This window comes from Diabrotica virgifera, chromosome 7, assembly GCF_917563875.1.
Source record: "Diabrotica virgifera virgifera chromosome 7, PGI_DIABVI_V3a".
Taxonomy (NCBI): Eukaryota; Metazoa; Arthropoda; class Insecta; order Coleoptera; family Chrysomelidae; genus Diabrotica; species Diabrotica virgifera.
In genome coordinates, this window is record NC_065449.1 from 168,150,404 (window position 1) to 168,168,441 (window position 18,038).

An 18,038-nucleotide genomic window follows, 5' to 3' on the forward strand; every position below is an offset into this window, starting at 1 on the left:
CCTTACAGAGGTGGACAAAAGCAGTAAAACCAATGGGACTGAAACTGGGAGACGACTCCCTATTTACATTATACTTTGCGGACGACCAAGTTGTTACAGCCCAAGATCAAGATGACCTTAGCTATATGACCCGGAAGCTAAATGAATATTACCAACAGTCAGGATTAGTAATAAATATGGACAAGTCAGAATACTTCATAGTGGGAAACGAAGACATTGAAAACCTACCATTGGAACAAGGACATATTGTTGGTATGAAACAATGCAAATATTTGGGAGTTATATTTAACAAACGAGGAAGTATTGAAGATGAAATACAACATAGGATCAATAAAGATAGAAGCATCACTAGATCTCTCAATTCAATTTTATGGGACAAAAATATCAGGAAGGAAACAAAGAGAAGAATATATGAAAGTATAATGAAGAGCGCTACAATCTACGGTGCAGAAGTTTGGGACATAAGTGCAAGAAATAAAAAGAAGCGACTTAGTACAGAAATGGACTTTTTAAGGAGAAGTTGTCAGGTTTCGAGATTAGAACATGTAAGAAATGAAACAATTAGAGAACATGTTATGAAGGTGGAAAAAACTATAATAGACGATATTGAAAAGAGACAGCTGACATGGTTCGGTCACGTTAAAAGAATGAATGAGATTCGCTGGCCGAGAAAAATATTAGATTGGGTCCCACCGGCGAGCAGAATAAAAGGACGACCACGGAGAAGCTGGAGGGACAATATTCAGGAGGCAATGGATTCGAGGCAATTAGATAAATATATGTGTTACGATAGAAAAAATTGGAAGCTGAGTATGGAGAGGCGGCGACAGCCGTAGAAATCCATTATTACAAAAATTTCATACAGCCATGTATAAAATGATCCAAATAAATTTGTGGATCACTTGGGAGAGTACATTCTTGGCTACAAAATATCAGATATTGGATCCATACAACAGGAAATTACTAAATTTACCAAGCCCAGAACAAAGAGAAATTTGCCATATCGACACCCCCACTAGAAAAGTTACTTAGGAGGAGGAGGAACTTTAAGATAAGCAAAAAACCAAGAACTGAATGAATTACCCCTACTACTTTAACTTCGTGTTTATATTCGTTTCCAAATCTTACGGAAAATTTTAGGAGTTTTTGATGACATCTGGAACATATATACAGGGTGTCCCGAAAAGATTGGTCATAAATTATACCACACATTCTGGGGTCAAAAATAGTTCGATTGAACCTAACTTACCTTAGTACAAATGTGCTCATAAAAAAAGTTACAGCCCTTTGAAGTTACAAAATGAAAATCGATTTTTTTCAATATATCGAAAACTATTAGCGATTTTTTGTTCAAAATGGGCATGTATCATTGTTACGGCAGGAACATCTTAAAACAAAATTATAGTGAAATTTTTCCACCCCATAAAAATTTTATGGGAGTTTCGTTCCTTTAAACCCCCCCAAACTTTTGTGTACGTTCCAATTTAATTATTATTGTGGCACCATTAGTTAAACACACTATTTCTAAAACATTTTTGCCTCTTAGGACTTTTTCGAGAAGCCAGTATTTATCGAGATATTTGGATATTTATCGAGTCCACCACATATTTGTATATGGTTAAGTACGATTATAAGGACCTGTTCATAATCTGAAAATGTATTTTTTATATTTTTAGGTATATTTTGAAAAAGAAGCCACATCTCGATAAAAGGTGACTTATCAAAAAAAGACTAAGAGACAAAAAAGTTTTAAAAACACTGTGTTTAACTAATGGTACCACAATAATAGTTTAATTGGAACGTACACAAACATTTGGGGGGTTTAAAGGAACAAAACTCCCATATATATTTTATGTCAATATATTAAAAAAGAAGCTGCATCTCGATAAAAACTCGATTATAGAAAAAATACTAAGAGACAAAAACGTTTTAAAAACGTTGTGTTTAATTAATGGTACCACAATAATGAACTAATTGGAACTTACACAAAAGTTTGGGGGGGTTTAAGGGATCAAAACCCCCATAAAATTTTTATGGGGTGGACAAATCTCACTATAATTTTGTTTTAAGATAATCCTGCCATAAGAATGATACATGTCCATTTTCAATAAAAAATCTTTAATAGTTTCCGATCTATTGAAAAAAATCGATTTTCATTTTGTAACTTCAAAGGGCTATAACTTTTTTTATGGGCACATTTGTACTAAGGTAAGTTATACCTTAGGTAAGTTATATATAAGGTAAGTTCTACAACGCCATCTGGGTACTTTCAAGTGGTGTCTAATTGTATCTGCTCCCAACTACTGTAGTTTTAGTATGTTTTAGTCTTTGAGTTACCTTGACGTAAAGTTATCTTACGGTATCACTTACCGCATGCCAGTGTTTATTCTTTCGCTATTAGCATGGAAGCAAGTTCATCCAGTGGAAAGCACTATTTTACTATTGTTGAGTTACCAATACTCAAATATTTTTGTAATATAGTTTATTAAGATTTTGTTAGAATCTCCACCATTTTTCTAATATTATGGAAGCTTTCATAATTTTCTTGAAAAAATAAATAAAGTTTATTTTATTTTTTATTTTATCTGGAGCAGTATTTTATTCTAAACCAGTGTGAAGAATCTTTCCATAGTTAATGAAAAAACAAAGACAGTGATATAAGACAATTTTTTTGAAAACAAATGAGAATAGGCAACGGTATGACATACCGCATGTCGAATTCTACGTCCTGAAACGTCTACGTCAGCAGTCAGGGTTAAACGATGATTCGCAATTATTTTTAAAGTAGTTTTCGTGTAGCCAAAAATATATCATCAGAAAATATAAGCAAGTTACATTAAAATTTTAGTATTATCTTGAACACTTCTATTAAATTATTTACTCTCCAATACTTTGTCCTGCATTAAAATAAAACGAAAACTGCTTGTTGTCGATATTGGTTCGAATAACAATATTATCTCAAAGTGAATAATGCTTTAGAAAACAATACTTTTCATTCTAAATATTTCGTGTTAGAAAATGAAATCTGCGCTACTGAACCAAAACGAGAAATGGGAGGAGAATTTTGAAGGAAAGTAGATGAAAGGGACAGATATCTTTGTCGGATGAAGAATATTAAATCCGACACCTATTCAAATAATTTTAACAAAAAATTTTCGTTATGGTATGACAAACACGTCGCCTAAGTGTTTATATTTCTTGGAGGAAATTCGTGAGACGTCTTTGATTTTGGATGAAAATGGAATAATCCTTTGAGTTTATGCCTAAATTTTCTAAATATTATAAAATCTTTTATACAGACTATAAGGAACATTCTTCAAATACCTACTTAATTCCAAAATTAATAATTAGTCTATTGTTTCTTCTGAAATCTTGTTTCTTGTGTTTCTTTTGACGTGTTTCATTATTAAAATAGTAATATTTAAATTTCTTTAAAAAATTATAATACAATAAATTATATAATAATTATAATTAGTCCTGTCGCCAGGGGGGGTACAACGGCCTCCTTTATTCAGATGGACTTACCCAAGTTTTTTTCATGTATTTTGACCCATAGAATACGAATTTTTTGGGTAACAGTTGATCCGGATGTCGACAAGATTGTTATTGACCAAGAACTTAGGTATGACCAGGCTACCAGGTTAGCTGAACAGACAGGACATGTATTCTGCCCCGCATTATACATCTCCTGAACTGAAACTCGCCTGGAGCTTTTTTTTAAACTAATATTCATTATGTGAATTATATTATACAATGAATAAAGGCCTTTATTATTATTATTATTATTATAACTTGAGGAATTACATAACAGAGGTTTCTCACAAAACAAAACATTTTTTTGTATTTTTTTGGGTCATTCTAAGTAAAAAATGTTCTAACAAGTTTTCCCGTAGGATGCTCAGTTTTCGAGATAAATGCGGTTGAACTTTCAAAAAATCGAAAAACTGCAATTTTTAAACCCGAATAACTTTTGATTAAAAAATAAAATAGCAATTCTGCTTAGCGCCTTTGAAAGTTCAAGTCAAATTATATTGGTTTTGATTATTTGCATTGCTAAAAATTTATTGTGTTATTGTTAAACAAAGCTACAAACACCTAGTGCATGAGTGATGTTTTCTATGATTTCTCATTTAAAATCTAACGAGTAGGTAGAATAGGTACTAGTGCAATCGAGGCTATTTCTACGTAGCATGCGTTAAAATGCATGTAAAGGCACGGGAAACACTATGTGTTTATAGCTTTGTTAAACAATAAAAAAATAAATTTTTAGCAATGCAAATAATTAAAACCGATATAATTTGACTTAAACTTTCAAATGCGGTAAGCAGACTGGCTATTTCATTTTTTAATCAAAAGTTATTCGGGTTCAAAAATTGCAATTTTTCGATTTTTTGAAAGTTCAACCGCGGTTATCTCGAAAACTAGCCATCCTACGAAAAAAAATGTAGAAACATGTTTTGCTTAGAATGACCCAAAAAATACCAAAAAATGTTTTGTTTTGCGAGAGATCGCGGTTATGTAACTCCTCAAGTTCTTGGTCAATAACAATCTTATCGACATCCGGATCAACTGTTACCCAAAAAATTCGTATTCTACGGGTCAAAATACATGAAAAAAACTTGGGTAAGTCCATCTGAATAAAGGAGGCCGTTGTACCCCCCTGGCGACAGGACTAAATATATCCTATGGACCATTTTCTGTTCTACGTGATTCAGGAGAAATAGGGAATTGTAACTTTAAAACGTTATGAGAATGAACAAATGAAATAAATATAAAATAAATGAATAATATATAAATAAAGAAACAAATAAAGAAACGCATAAACAATTACATTAACATAATTATTTTTATTATTTATTGTAACATTTATATAAGTTAACAATGCGCCTAATCCCAAGACTAACCAGCATTCTACATTTAACTTAATCTACTACTTATAATTACGTATGTTTTATGGGAAATAAGCCACAATTTTACAAAAAAATGAATTTACTAACGTTTCGAAGCCCAAATCGGGTTTCGTTGTCAAAATACAAAATACTATTAAAATAAAACAAACATGTTGTTGCTAAGTAAAAAAATTCTTCTAATAATTTATTTAATCTGACTTTAATTTAATAGATCTCAGATATGTCAACACGCATGGGATAATGAACATAGAGTTCAGTGGAGAGATTCAAGTATAGTCCTGAAAGAATCAGATAGTAAAAAGAGAAAAATCAAAGAAGCGGCTCTAATTATGCTAAATGAAACCAATTGTGTCGCAAATTCCTCGGTAGAATGCAGTAGGATGTGGTTACCCATACTGAAAGAGGAAGTCAATAGAAAGAAAATACCACGATTAGTAAGTCAATAACATATCGAGTTAGTACAAGTTTTATATTTTAGTATTACTTATTGTATATCTATGTAATATTAATATTATTTATAATTTAAACATATTAAAATCAGAATTTGGTATTAGTTTTTTGAAGGTAGATTAAATGTAAGACCAAATACTTACGATGTCGGGATAGTATCACGAGGTTTTTTCCTGGTTTTCCCTCGTGATTTACTATGGAATCTCTAACGCGAGAATTTTACTGTCATCGTTGCATTTGGTTGTCTTTTTAAAGACAGATCACATGCTATGATTTTTTTGCGACGGATATTCTTGAGTTGGGATTGATTTCATGTAATCGAATGAACTATCTTTTAGTAAAGTCGTCCCAGGAACGCAACTCATAAATATTGGCTATATCATTTTAAAGTCTTCTACTTTAAAATGTATAATATACGTCTGAATTGCCAATATAAATGAGTCAGATTAAATAAATTATTAGAAGAATTTTTTTACTTAGCAACAACATGTTTGTTTTATTTTAATAGTATTTTGTATTTTGACAACGAAACCCGATTTGGGCTTCGAAACGTTAATAAATTAATTTTTTAGTAAAATTGTGGCTTATTTCCCATAAAAAATACGTAATTATAAAAATGCCACAAGGAAATAGCTTCAGAACAACATTAATCTACTACTGTACTGTCCTATATCCCAAACATTCCATTCACCTTGGAATTTAATAATTATTGTTGGACACATCACTTTTGTGTCACATTAACATTAATTTAGATTACAAATTGTCTATTGTAAAATTGTAAAATGAACATAATTGGCTAAGTTAAAGAAGGCGTTTAACGTTGGTAACTAATTATCCAAAATCAATGACGGAACATGAATTTAGCCCATTAGCGCCCACAATATCTAATTTTAGGAATTACTGTATTTTGCATTAGGTATTTATTAGTAATATAATTTGGAACAAAACTTCAAATGCAACTATATTTGAAAAAAAATAGAATTACTTAAATATAGATATGTACCCAAATGAGTACACTGGGCACTACAGCGTCTTAATAAAAAATGTAACAGAAAAAAAATAATTTAAATCAAAAGTTTTAAAACAGTCTCTCTCAATACAAAGAGTTATATTAGACTTTCACCAACTTCATCCGACTTTTTGATGACAATGAGCACACCTTAATTGTTTTTTTTTTCGAAAGTGTCCTGCTTCATGTATCCTTTCGGCAAATTATTTCCGGAAGGTCTAGATTTCATACACATTGATTTGGCATTAAACCTAAATAATGTCGTACAAGTACTCTTTGAAAATCAAGAAGACTACTTTGTTGATCTTTTGTCAGCTGGTACAATCTCCAAGTATTTACAACAGTCATATTTATATCATTAGTAAAAAGCACTCACCACCATTTTTTCCTCTTATTCCGATCCGTTAACTGTGTTGTTGATGATCATGTAAGTCTACACCACCCATGGACTTATTTTAATGTTTATATAAATCAAGTTGAGAAACATCCACTTTGGTCTTAGCAGCAGTTGACCATCGTTTTACTTCTGCTACAGGTTCCACAGACTTCCATACAGTTTAAAAGGCACATCCTCTAAGTCTTCGTCTTCATCTGAAGAGCAATGAACTGCAGTTTCTACTACAACGTCTTTAGGTAGTGTCAAATTTCCTTCTATAAGGTTATCACCCTCAATGTCTTCCTCATCAGTTAATATATCTGGGTCTGGAAAAATAATAACAATATCTACCCCAGATCGAATATTAGAATTAGAAGCACGAATATCTTCTAAAGCGGAAGGTAAACTTTCATATTTCTTTCCATAGACATTTCGAATACTAATACTCTCAAAATCATCTACAGATGACTTATCTTTAACAAAATTGTAAAATATTAAAAATATTCCCATACGCACATTGTACTCGTATAAGTACACCTAATTTTATCAACAAATAAATCACGTTATAATTAAAATTCTGAAAAATTTATCATTTAAGCCCTTAACTAAACTTTTATTTTATAAACTAACGTAAACCAATTGATGGTAAAAAGAAGTAAATGAGAGAAACTTACTCTAAATTTACAAAGTCGATGTAAAAATAATAAAAAACGCATGTGTTGACTTCATAAATAATAAATCAACACTAACAAACCGGCTGAACCATTCAACGAAATCTGTTACAGTTGTCGTCATAGGAGTATTTAGTTTCCTGTAATTACTAAGAATTGCAACTATTTTATTGTGTATGGCACTAGTATGTCAAAATAGCAGCTGTACTTAAATGAGTACAGTGGGCGCTAATGGGTTAAAAAAATAACTTCCTACCTATATAAAAAAGAGCCTTTTCTGAAAAAAAAAACAATTACTTTAGTTCTAGACCTGGATCCCGCGTACCAAAAAAAAGTTGAATAATAGCAAGCTGAAAATTTCTTAATGCCTTAACGGTCTCTACTCGGACAAACTTTGATGTACGGGAACACTGGAACAGGGGAAGTTTTAATTGTGGAACAGTTTAAAAATTTGGAACGTCAGATTACGAAAACGTCCCATGTATTTTGTCGGACAGAACATACAATTCATTTGGTACCCTTTCATTAAACTCTCATGCAAAAAACAGACTGCTATTACTAACCAATATGGTTCATGTCATTTTACGTGCTCTTCGTGTTCCACTCATTAAAAGGCCTAGTTGGTGGTAAACACCAGTCTGATTTTTGCATGACAGTAATGAAATGGTAACAAATCAATTGCAAGTCCTGTCCGACAAAATACATGGAACGTTTTGGTAGTCTGGCGTTCCAAATTTTTAACCTGTTCCATAATTAAAACTTCCCCTGTTCCAGTGTTCTCATACATCAAAGTTTGTCCGACTAGACACCGTTAAGGTACTAAAAAATTTTCAGCTTGCTATACTCAAAAAATTAAGTTCGTATTATTGATTAACAGTGATTATTGAATAGTATTTCGTTGTAACAACAATTTAATTTGTTGTTTCAACGAACTTTTGGACATTGACGAATGTATTTGGTTATTGTCACAATGATTGAATAATAATTGTGAAAATAACTAGAGTACATTAATCAATAACACTCAATGTATTCAGCCAATAACTTAGTTTCGTATATTTAATAAATAATGTTAATTGTGGCAGCAACTCACTTTCTTGATTTCAAACATGACAAGCAATTACCTTGGTTTATCGTGATAACGTACAGATTTCATTAAAACAATGTACAAATGTTGTTAATACGGAGTAATATATGATTATTCTAAAGATGTAAACTGATTGTTGAGACAAAAAATGCATTAATCAATCTACTACTGCGTTTAATACCCACAATCAATGCGTTGGTTGTGACAATAATCGTAGTTGTTGAGACAATAAATGTTTTGCTTGACCATTTGAAATTGTAACGGCTTTTTCTTATCATGATACCCCTAGCTTCTTTGTGTTTAAAAAAGAATTCTTTGTTAAACAATGCTGTTACCTCTACCGAAGTGCCGGATAGTTCGTTTCCAAGTGTAGTCCGTAGTAGAAGGAAGTATTCGTGTGTCTCTTATCGTGAAATATTTTGAAAATTTAAACGCAGAATAAAATATTACAGTATTATCGAGGGTCTGAAGTCCTGAGAACTTCTACAATTATTATTTTAATAAGTCACAGGGGTGAAAAAGAGAAAATTTAGTATGATTTTTAAATACAAATATACCATTCAAAAAAATCTTTTTGTTTATTCTAAGGGACTTTCTGCCCTCGGTAATAATGCAATATTTTATTCTGCGTTTAAATTTTTTAAAAATACTTATTAGTTTTCTCAGGATTCCAAAACAATTAATGCGTTTAAAAATAATTCGATCGACATTTTGCACCTGAGCTCTCAAAAAGGATTAATGTGTTATACATTTTTGGAATCACTATTTCAAACGCATTTAAGTGAGCTGTCACGTGACGTACTTTCCCATTTAGAAAAATCAAAGTTACGCCTGTCACCTGAAGAGGGATCGTGTAAAGTTCGAAACATTGATGTTATAATATACTTTAATTATTTTAAAAATCGACCTGTCCGAGCGTTTTGCTTACGTGCTAAAAATAAATAAGTTAATAAGGGGGTGGGGTGAGTGTAATACTCATTCCAGTGCTCAGAAATCACACAGTGTAAAGTCCATTAGTTTAAGGACAAAAAAGGGGGATTTAAAAAATTATTATTAACCAATTAATATCATACATCGGGTTAATGCATTCAGTAATTATTAATATAAAATACGTTCATAGTAGGAATGAACGAAACTGATTGTAAGAATGAATAGAATTGGTTGTAAGAAAAACCGTATTTATTGTGGGAATGAACGAAATTAATTGTAACAAAAAACGGAAATAATTGAAGAAATAAACGAAATACTTTAGGAGAAATAACACTGTTATTGACACAACGAATAGTCTTCGTCGGTCAAACGACGTTGTTGTTTCAATAAAATAGTGTTAGTTGGCTCAGTGAACAGAGTTCGTAATATCAATAAATAGTATTCGTTGACTCAGTGAACAGAGTTCGTAATACCAATAAAATGATATTATGGTATATATAATGAATATTCATCCATTCAATAAACGTAATACATTGGCTCAACTAACGAAAATAATGAATTGATGAACATCGATTTGTTGTTCCAATAAAACCAAGAATTGGACAAATTTTAAGTATTGCGTTTGTTGTCTGAATTAACATTTTTATTGATATTACGTACCTTTTTCGTTGAGTGTATTAATCAACTTTTTTTGGTACGCGGGATTCAGGTCTATTCAATCACTTTATTGCTTCTTTGCTGGGACTGAAATATATTTTTTAATCTTCCGTAAATAACATTCGGTCTGTGAGCTGGACCACTTAGAGTTTTTACGATTATATCCAAATTGTTCGTTATGTATCTTCGCCGCCATCAGTAGCTGACTGATTCAGGTGCCTGTTTTTAGTATTGAGGTTTGAGTCTTTGGTGTCAAGTGATTATGCCTATATTGCACGTGACATACTCGATGAAAAAAATATTTATATTGACGAAAAACGTGCTAACAGCTGCTGACAATTTAGTATCCAAATTGCCAGGAGTAAAAGGTGAAGCTAGGTACAAGAAAACAGCAGTGGAAAAATTTAGCTTGTTTTCCACAAATGAGATATTATATAATTGTTTTTATTTTCTTTGCTATTTTCCTAAGGTTTAAGAGGCTTAATAAATTAAAAATAGGTATCGTTTTTGTTTAATTCCACTCCTTCAAGCAGTAAACACAATCCTCCGCTTGAAAGTATGTCAATGTAAACAATTTTTTATGTTAGTCTCTGACACCGTTGTTAGCTTTAATGTTCAGAAAACCTATGTCGGTTGCGCAAGTTTAAGAAAGGTATCCTTTAAGAGCAAAAAAAGCGACTGGGAACGTTTTTCGAAAGAAATGGAACATGTTTTTGATAATCTACAAAAGGAAACTACTATTCAAAATGGCGCAAGAGGATGTGGTACAACCATGTAAGACGAATTTATAAGAACAGACTTCCAAAAATTGCCCTAGAAAGCAACCCGCCCGGTTTAAGACCCCGGGAAGACCACCTAAAAGATGGAGGGATAGTTGGCAGTCTACCTTCCAGGAAATTAACCAGAGGCAGCTTCAGAATTAAATAGATCGAAAGATCTCCAGAAAGTGAAAGAAGAAGAAAAAGAAAATAGCAGATGAAAACTACAGAGGTGTCAACTTGTTAAATATGTACTACCCTAAAACTTACAACTAAACTTTTACAAGAACTGATGGATCAAATGAAAATTTGAGCAGATGAATAACTGGGTTTTCGTACTGGAAGGCCGTGTACATATGCAATACTCGTCATAAAGCAAACTATGCTCCAGCTCCGAGAAAAAAATAATTGTCCCAAGAAACAAAAATGAAAATATATAAAACGATTGTGATACCGACGATAGTATATACGAGGGAAAATTGTACTTTGCAGAAAGAGCACAATTGTAGTATAACCGCAATGGAGATGAGACATCTATGAGTTATAGTGGGAACGGCAAAATTGGATAGAATAAAAAATGAAAAAACAAGAGGGATAACCACACAGGAACCAGTAATGAACAAAATAATAAAGAGACAATTAAACTGGTATATACATCTAATGAGAGTGAAACCGAGTAGACTAACGAAAGAATTTCACGAAACAATAAACATCATAAAAAGAAAAAAAGGCAGATCGAGAACAAAATTGGTACATCAAATAGTAGATGCGGGAAAGAATAAACAGAAAACGTTTGCACAAATAGAAATAATAGCACAAGACAAAAAAGAATGAAAGACATGGGTGAATATGTAGCATAACTAAACCCAAATCCGACACCTGAAAGGATATAAGGAAGGGGACAAAGAAAACACAAAGAAAAAGATTTTCGGAGTTGAAATCTAAACGTCAAAAGTTAGTTAATTAAAAATGTAACGTCCATTATAGGCTATTGATTATTTATATATTTTAGAAAGGAACTACAACGTTAACGGGGTTTTATTGTTTCGTATAGTCAATGGACATTTAAATTTGAAAAACCCTCGGAGTGCTACCATTTAAAGCGGTGAGTTTTTGAGAAAGGGGTGAATTAGTCTCTAGGCACAGGGCGAATTAGATTGAGTACTATGCACTGTTGGTGCAAACACGTCTACAGGAAAATGGTTCCAGGTTAAATTTACTATCGAAATATCATATTTTAAAGTCAAAAATATTTTTTTTTACAAAAATATATTCAAAAGAAATGCAATAACAAAACACGAAAGATAACAATTTTGTATTTTGCCCCATAACTTTTTTCTACGGGACATAGGTATAGGCATTGCTTCACAGAAAAAAAACTTTCTTCTTTCCTCTTTAAAATGACGTTTAGTAGAAGTCTCTATGATTTATAGTTTCCATAATATGTTTCAAATTTCGCCACTCACAGCGATTTTGGCCCATTTTTCTTGTTACTTCTCAAACATTGTCCTGTAACTTTTTTCTACACAGCTTTAGGGATACGCAATGTTACATTTAATGGGAATAAAGGTCAATTGCCCTTAAAATGGTCTATTGTGGAAGGCTGTATAATTAGTTTTTAGCAAGATATGGTTGTTCAAAGTTTTATACTTTTAATGATTTTTGATATATATATATATATATATATATATATATATATATATATATATATATATATATATATATATATATATATATATATATATAGTTATTTATTATTATGTATTAGATATATGTATTAGATATAATTTTTCTCAAATTACGGATACTCTTGGATATCCTATGGGTATCTTGTTTAAAAATAGTCCTAGAATTTTTTGCAATACACCATTTTAAAGTAAAGAAAATAAGCTTTTTTATTCCACAATATATATACCTAAATGTACCAGAAAAAGTCATAATGAGAAATTTAAAACATAATCATTAAAAATATCAAAAATCATTAAAAGTATAAAAACTTGAAAAAGCTTAACTTGCTAAAAAGAGCCATATAGTCCTATACAATAGACCATTTTAAGGTAAGTAATTAACTTCTCTTTCTACTAAATGTACCATTGCATATGCCTAGAAATGCTTAGAAAAAAAGTTACAGAACAATGTTTGCGAAATAGTGGGAAAATAGCCCAAAAATGCTGTGAGTGGTAAAATTTGAAAAATCATATTTCGGAAACTGTAAATCCTGGAGACTACCTAACAAACTTCATTGTAAAGAGGAAGAATGGAAGCTATTTCTCTCTAAAGCAATGCCTATACCTATATCCCTGTGGACAAAATTTATGGGGCAAAAAAAAATATCTTTCTTTCCTGTAGACGTGTTTTTGCCAAAAGTGCATAGAACTCACCTTAATTCACCCTGTGCCTAGGGACTAATTCACCCCTTTCTCAAAAACGCACCTATCTAAATGGTAGCACTCCGCGGTTTTTTCAAATTTAGAGGTCCGTTGACCATATGAGACAATAAAATCCCGTTAACGTTGTAGTTCCTTTTAGCTCTCTTATTTTGAACATAATCAATAGCCTATTACACCAATAATTGTGGCTTAGTCCCATGTAAACTAAAACTTAAATTACTACATAGTTAATTTAAATAAACATGTACTTTACCATATCACGGAATTCTTATTTTATTTTAGATCTATCAAGCAATATGTAACTCTTTATTGTTATTCCACATATCCCTCGAAAATATTTCAGCAAACAACCGGGAGCAAAAATTGCATCCGGATAAACCCGCGACATACACGGCATATATATTATACATCTATGTGATGTAATAATCAAGTTACCTTCGTCTTATTATCTGCCGCAGGATCTTGCTTGTTTTCAACATATTTTTAGCAAGATATTTCGTGATGAGACAACCTGAATCGGGTAGCACTTTCTTATTATTATGCTACACGTATTTCTCACAAGACGCGTAAATAATACGTAAAAGATAAAGTTAGAACAAGTGTGTTACAAAAAAAATGCTGAAATATTATTTACAAAAAATTCCTAAACTACAAAAAGGTTTCTTAAAAACTTCCAAGACCTGTTGGGGAGAAAATTATTACGTTTATAAAAGTTAATGGATTGAAGTAAGTAACATAGTGCTCTTAGCATAGCTAGTTCATCACAGTGCTGTTTAATAAAAATTCTGAATTATTTTCAGTACCTGAAATAAAATATGACATATCGCTTTACGTGTTTTGTCATTCAGATGATCTTATTAAAATTGCTCTTGCCATCATTTATGTATAATGAAAACAGTAATATACAGTGCGTCCATAAAGTAACGCATAAATGAATTGTTCTGGTAAGGGTCAATATTTCTGCTCCATACGTTAGAACTTGAAGTACAAACAGATGAAAGACTTTTCGAGCACTTGAGAATATCTGATTTAAGACTTACCTCGGTTTACATTACAATATCCATATTAGTCCTATTCTCCTCTTTAACTCCTTTGATTGTCTCTTCCTAATTTAGATATCGTGGCCGAGATATTTATAGAAATACACTTGTTTAATTTGCATGACTTTAGATGGAATATGTACTTGTGACCAGTACAAGGTGGGTCATGTATTGTATTTTAGAAAAGTTATGAAAGTCTGCAATAAGGACTAATCGTTTACAAAACTTTAAGTTCTTCAGAGACTCCGTATTAGTTAGGTTGAATCCAACATATTTCAGTTTAAGAGAGTGAACAGTTTAAGAGAGGTGGTATCTCCTTGTCTAACACTCTTTGCCAAGGAAAATGTATTTTACGAGCAGTTTTGTATCTATGATCAGTATTGTAGTGTGTAAGAGCTCTTAACATGGAGCTTTCTTAGACTGCTGAGCATATTATCTTAGAGCAAACACTACGAGAATTAATACAGGAAGGCGTATTATTCAACGGGTATTAAATACGCAAATTCTTGTTAACCAATAACACAACCTTCATGGGGGATCGTGTGTGATGTCATTCGATAGAGTTTTTAAAAACTTTGAACACGTATTTCTTAGTTTTTCGATCTGATGTTGATTTTATGAAATATCAGGGAGTTTCTATTTAAAATGTTCAAGTTTGCCCCCAACCCCCTCTGTGGGGGCTAGTGATGGGTATCATTTGATTTTTGAAAGATGAATGCGTATTTTTCAGTTTTTCGATCTCATGTTCATTTCGCGAAATATTTGCTTTATTTTGTGAAACTTTGTGACTCGCCCAATTCTTTGCGCCCCGCTAAAATTATCGAATTTTTGAAATTTACATTGTTTTTCTTACTTAACCTGCCTTTTCGAGTTTTTCTAAGGATAGATTTTTTACGGACTGACCCAACGTAGGCTCCTGTATTAATATTCCATATATGGTAGGGATCTGTAGTAAGGATAAATGTACAGGTTACAAAAGGTTTTCCCCATGTGATTTTCCGACTCGGCTGACTTGGTTCCCCTACCAAGAGCTAATAGGTCCATTGTTTCCACTTTACGTTACATCTCCTTTTTTTATGAAATATTAGCATAACTAAACTTAAACTATTCCATTTTCTTGTGTAATTACTTCAAAGAGAAAGGTTTAAGAGTGACTTTTTAAGGCTTTGCTGGCGCATTTGCCTTGTTGTTTCATTATTTTACTTACAATGTCATTTTTTCAGCTTTTTTGTTATTATTCATAACTTTTAACGCTGATCTATTTTTTTTGGTTAAATCCAGAAGTTCCTCTGATCATTGATCCTCTGTTACTGAAATTTCTACCCCTGGATGTCAATATAATATTCTATACCACTCTTCGTTAATTTTCAGGATCTCTTATTGTTCAATATTTATATTTTATCAGGGTATGTCCTTATATATTGTTACTCTTATAAAAATGTTCCTCGTTCCTGTCTCTAACTTCTGTTTTGGAACTTTTTAACTTTTGTTTTATTCTATAGTATTACTATTACTTGTCTCTTTAGTGTAAACGTTCCTTATGCATTTATTTATTACCCAGTTAACTCAGTGTTAATGACTAGGTTAACAGATTTGTTGCAATGGATAATATGCTTAAAATAAATAATAAATCTGACAGGGCAGTTTTATAAAATAGTCGAAATATTAACCTAACCCCCAGTCTTCTTCTTAGAAGTTTACAACCAAAAGCAAAATAGATATAAGTCATAAGTATTGATGCATTTTTTACTAAACTATAAAGGTAACAAAGGGAAAATCACGTTCAGACGGTTACTAAAATATTCGCTTCATTTAAAACCCCATGCGGAGTCATGGCTCGTATATCAAAAAGAACTCTATATATCAAACCATGCCAGGGAAACAAATCTTTAATTTATTTTCCTATTGTTCGAAAGAAAATCTTCGTGCGATTGGTGAAAATGGAAAAATGGAAAAAATAAAATTCTCGTGCTAAAAGGCCAGATAACTCAATTTTATGAATATATTACACCTTACGGTTGCTGACTAACAAATTTATAGATAAGAGGGATTCAGAAAGTGCGAGAAATTCATTAATCAAGCCGGAATCGGAGGCTCAGGCACTGGGGTTGAGCTAATATTAGAAATAGGTCCTCAAGCGTTTACAATCCAGGGGTGAAAAGAAAAATTTTGCATTTCTCATTAGCATTATTCAGAGGTTTAAATTAGCACAATATTTGAAGTGACTCTATAGACAGGCATCACTTGTTATTTTGATTAAGTTGTAAAATACCGACAATAAAAAACAAGATGAACATAAATATAGTAGTAAGATGTTAACATGATTACATGTTATAATTTGTTCAGATATATTAGTTATAGGAATTCAGTTTGTATACAAATAGAAAATTTCTGCAAATAAAACAGAAGACTTAAGTTACACTACACATAAGTTAACTAAGGGAATGAAAAATGTTTCACAAATAAACTTACTAGTATTCCAAAAAGGTACTTTGTCACCTTTAAAATGAGGTCAACCCCACCTTTTATTTAAGATTTTAGGGGTTGTGTCTGCCCCGCTAAAAGGTTCTTCTTCTTCTTCAGTCTGTTTGCATCCACTCCTGGACAAAGGCCTTCCCATGAGCTCTCCTCTCTTATCTGTTTTGTGCTATTTGATGCCAGTTTCTCCCCACTTTTGACATTGATGTATTCATCTAGCTATCGTTTTTGTGATCGTGAAGTTGAACACACCGAATGTGTGAAAATCTACACCAACTCTACATTAACAAAACCCCTATTATAAAGAGTGATACACTAAAACTACCGACCATAATAATAATAAATGGTAGGGGAGCCCAAGCGGAGATTTTTGCAGTTACTCGGGCGCGTCAGATTATGACACGGGGAGAAACCTTGTACCCTTTAAATGTACCCCTACCATATTTTGGATTTAAATACAGGGGAGTTCGTTAAGGGGGGTCCAAAAAAAATCTATCCTTACTAAAACTCGAAATCGTCAGATTAAGAGAAGGTAAGTTAAGTGCATTGAAAGTTGGAAAACTATAGGCCCATTGGTCTACTGTAACACCTGTTTAAAATACCAAAGTCATAACTACCCGACTAACAAGAAAATTAGATGAATACCAACCATATGAGCAGGCAGGTTTTAGAAAAGGCTGTTCAACTTCCGATCACATGCTAGAAACAAAAATTTTAATAGAAAAATGTAAAGAATACAAGTTTTCAGTTTTTATAGCATTTGTAGACTACGAAAAAGCTTTCGACACCATAGAACATACGGCCGTAATAAATGCAATGCAGATTGTAGAATATACAGCAGATATATTAACTTAATTAAAGAAACTATGAACCAAGCTACAGCTACATACTACCTAAACGAAAATGAGTACACGAACCCTGTACCATTAAGGAACGGAGTCAAACAGGGAGACACTATATGACCCAAACTGTTCACTTTAGTTTTAGAGGACGTTTTCAAGAACCTAAATTGGAAATATAAAGGAATGAACACTACTGGCCGCTACCTCAGTAATCTACGATTTGCGGATGACATAATCCTGATAACTACTGACCTACAAGAACTGCAAACCATGCTTTCAGAAATACACACCGAATCTTCTAAAATATGACTGAAAATGAATTTAAACAAAACAAAAAAGTCATGCACTCCGAAGAATCCGTGTCAATAATAAACGACAAAGTTATAGAAAAAGTTGGAGAATATAATATATTATAGGTTCTTTGGACAAAAAATAATACTAAA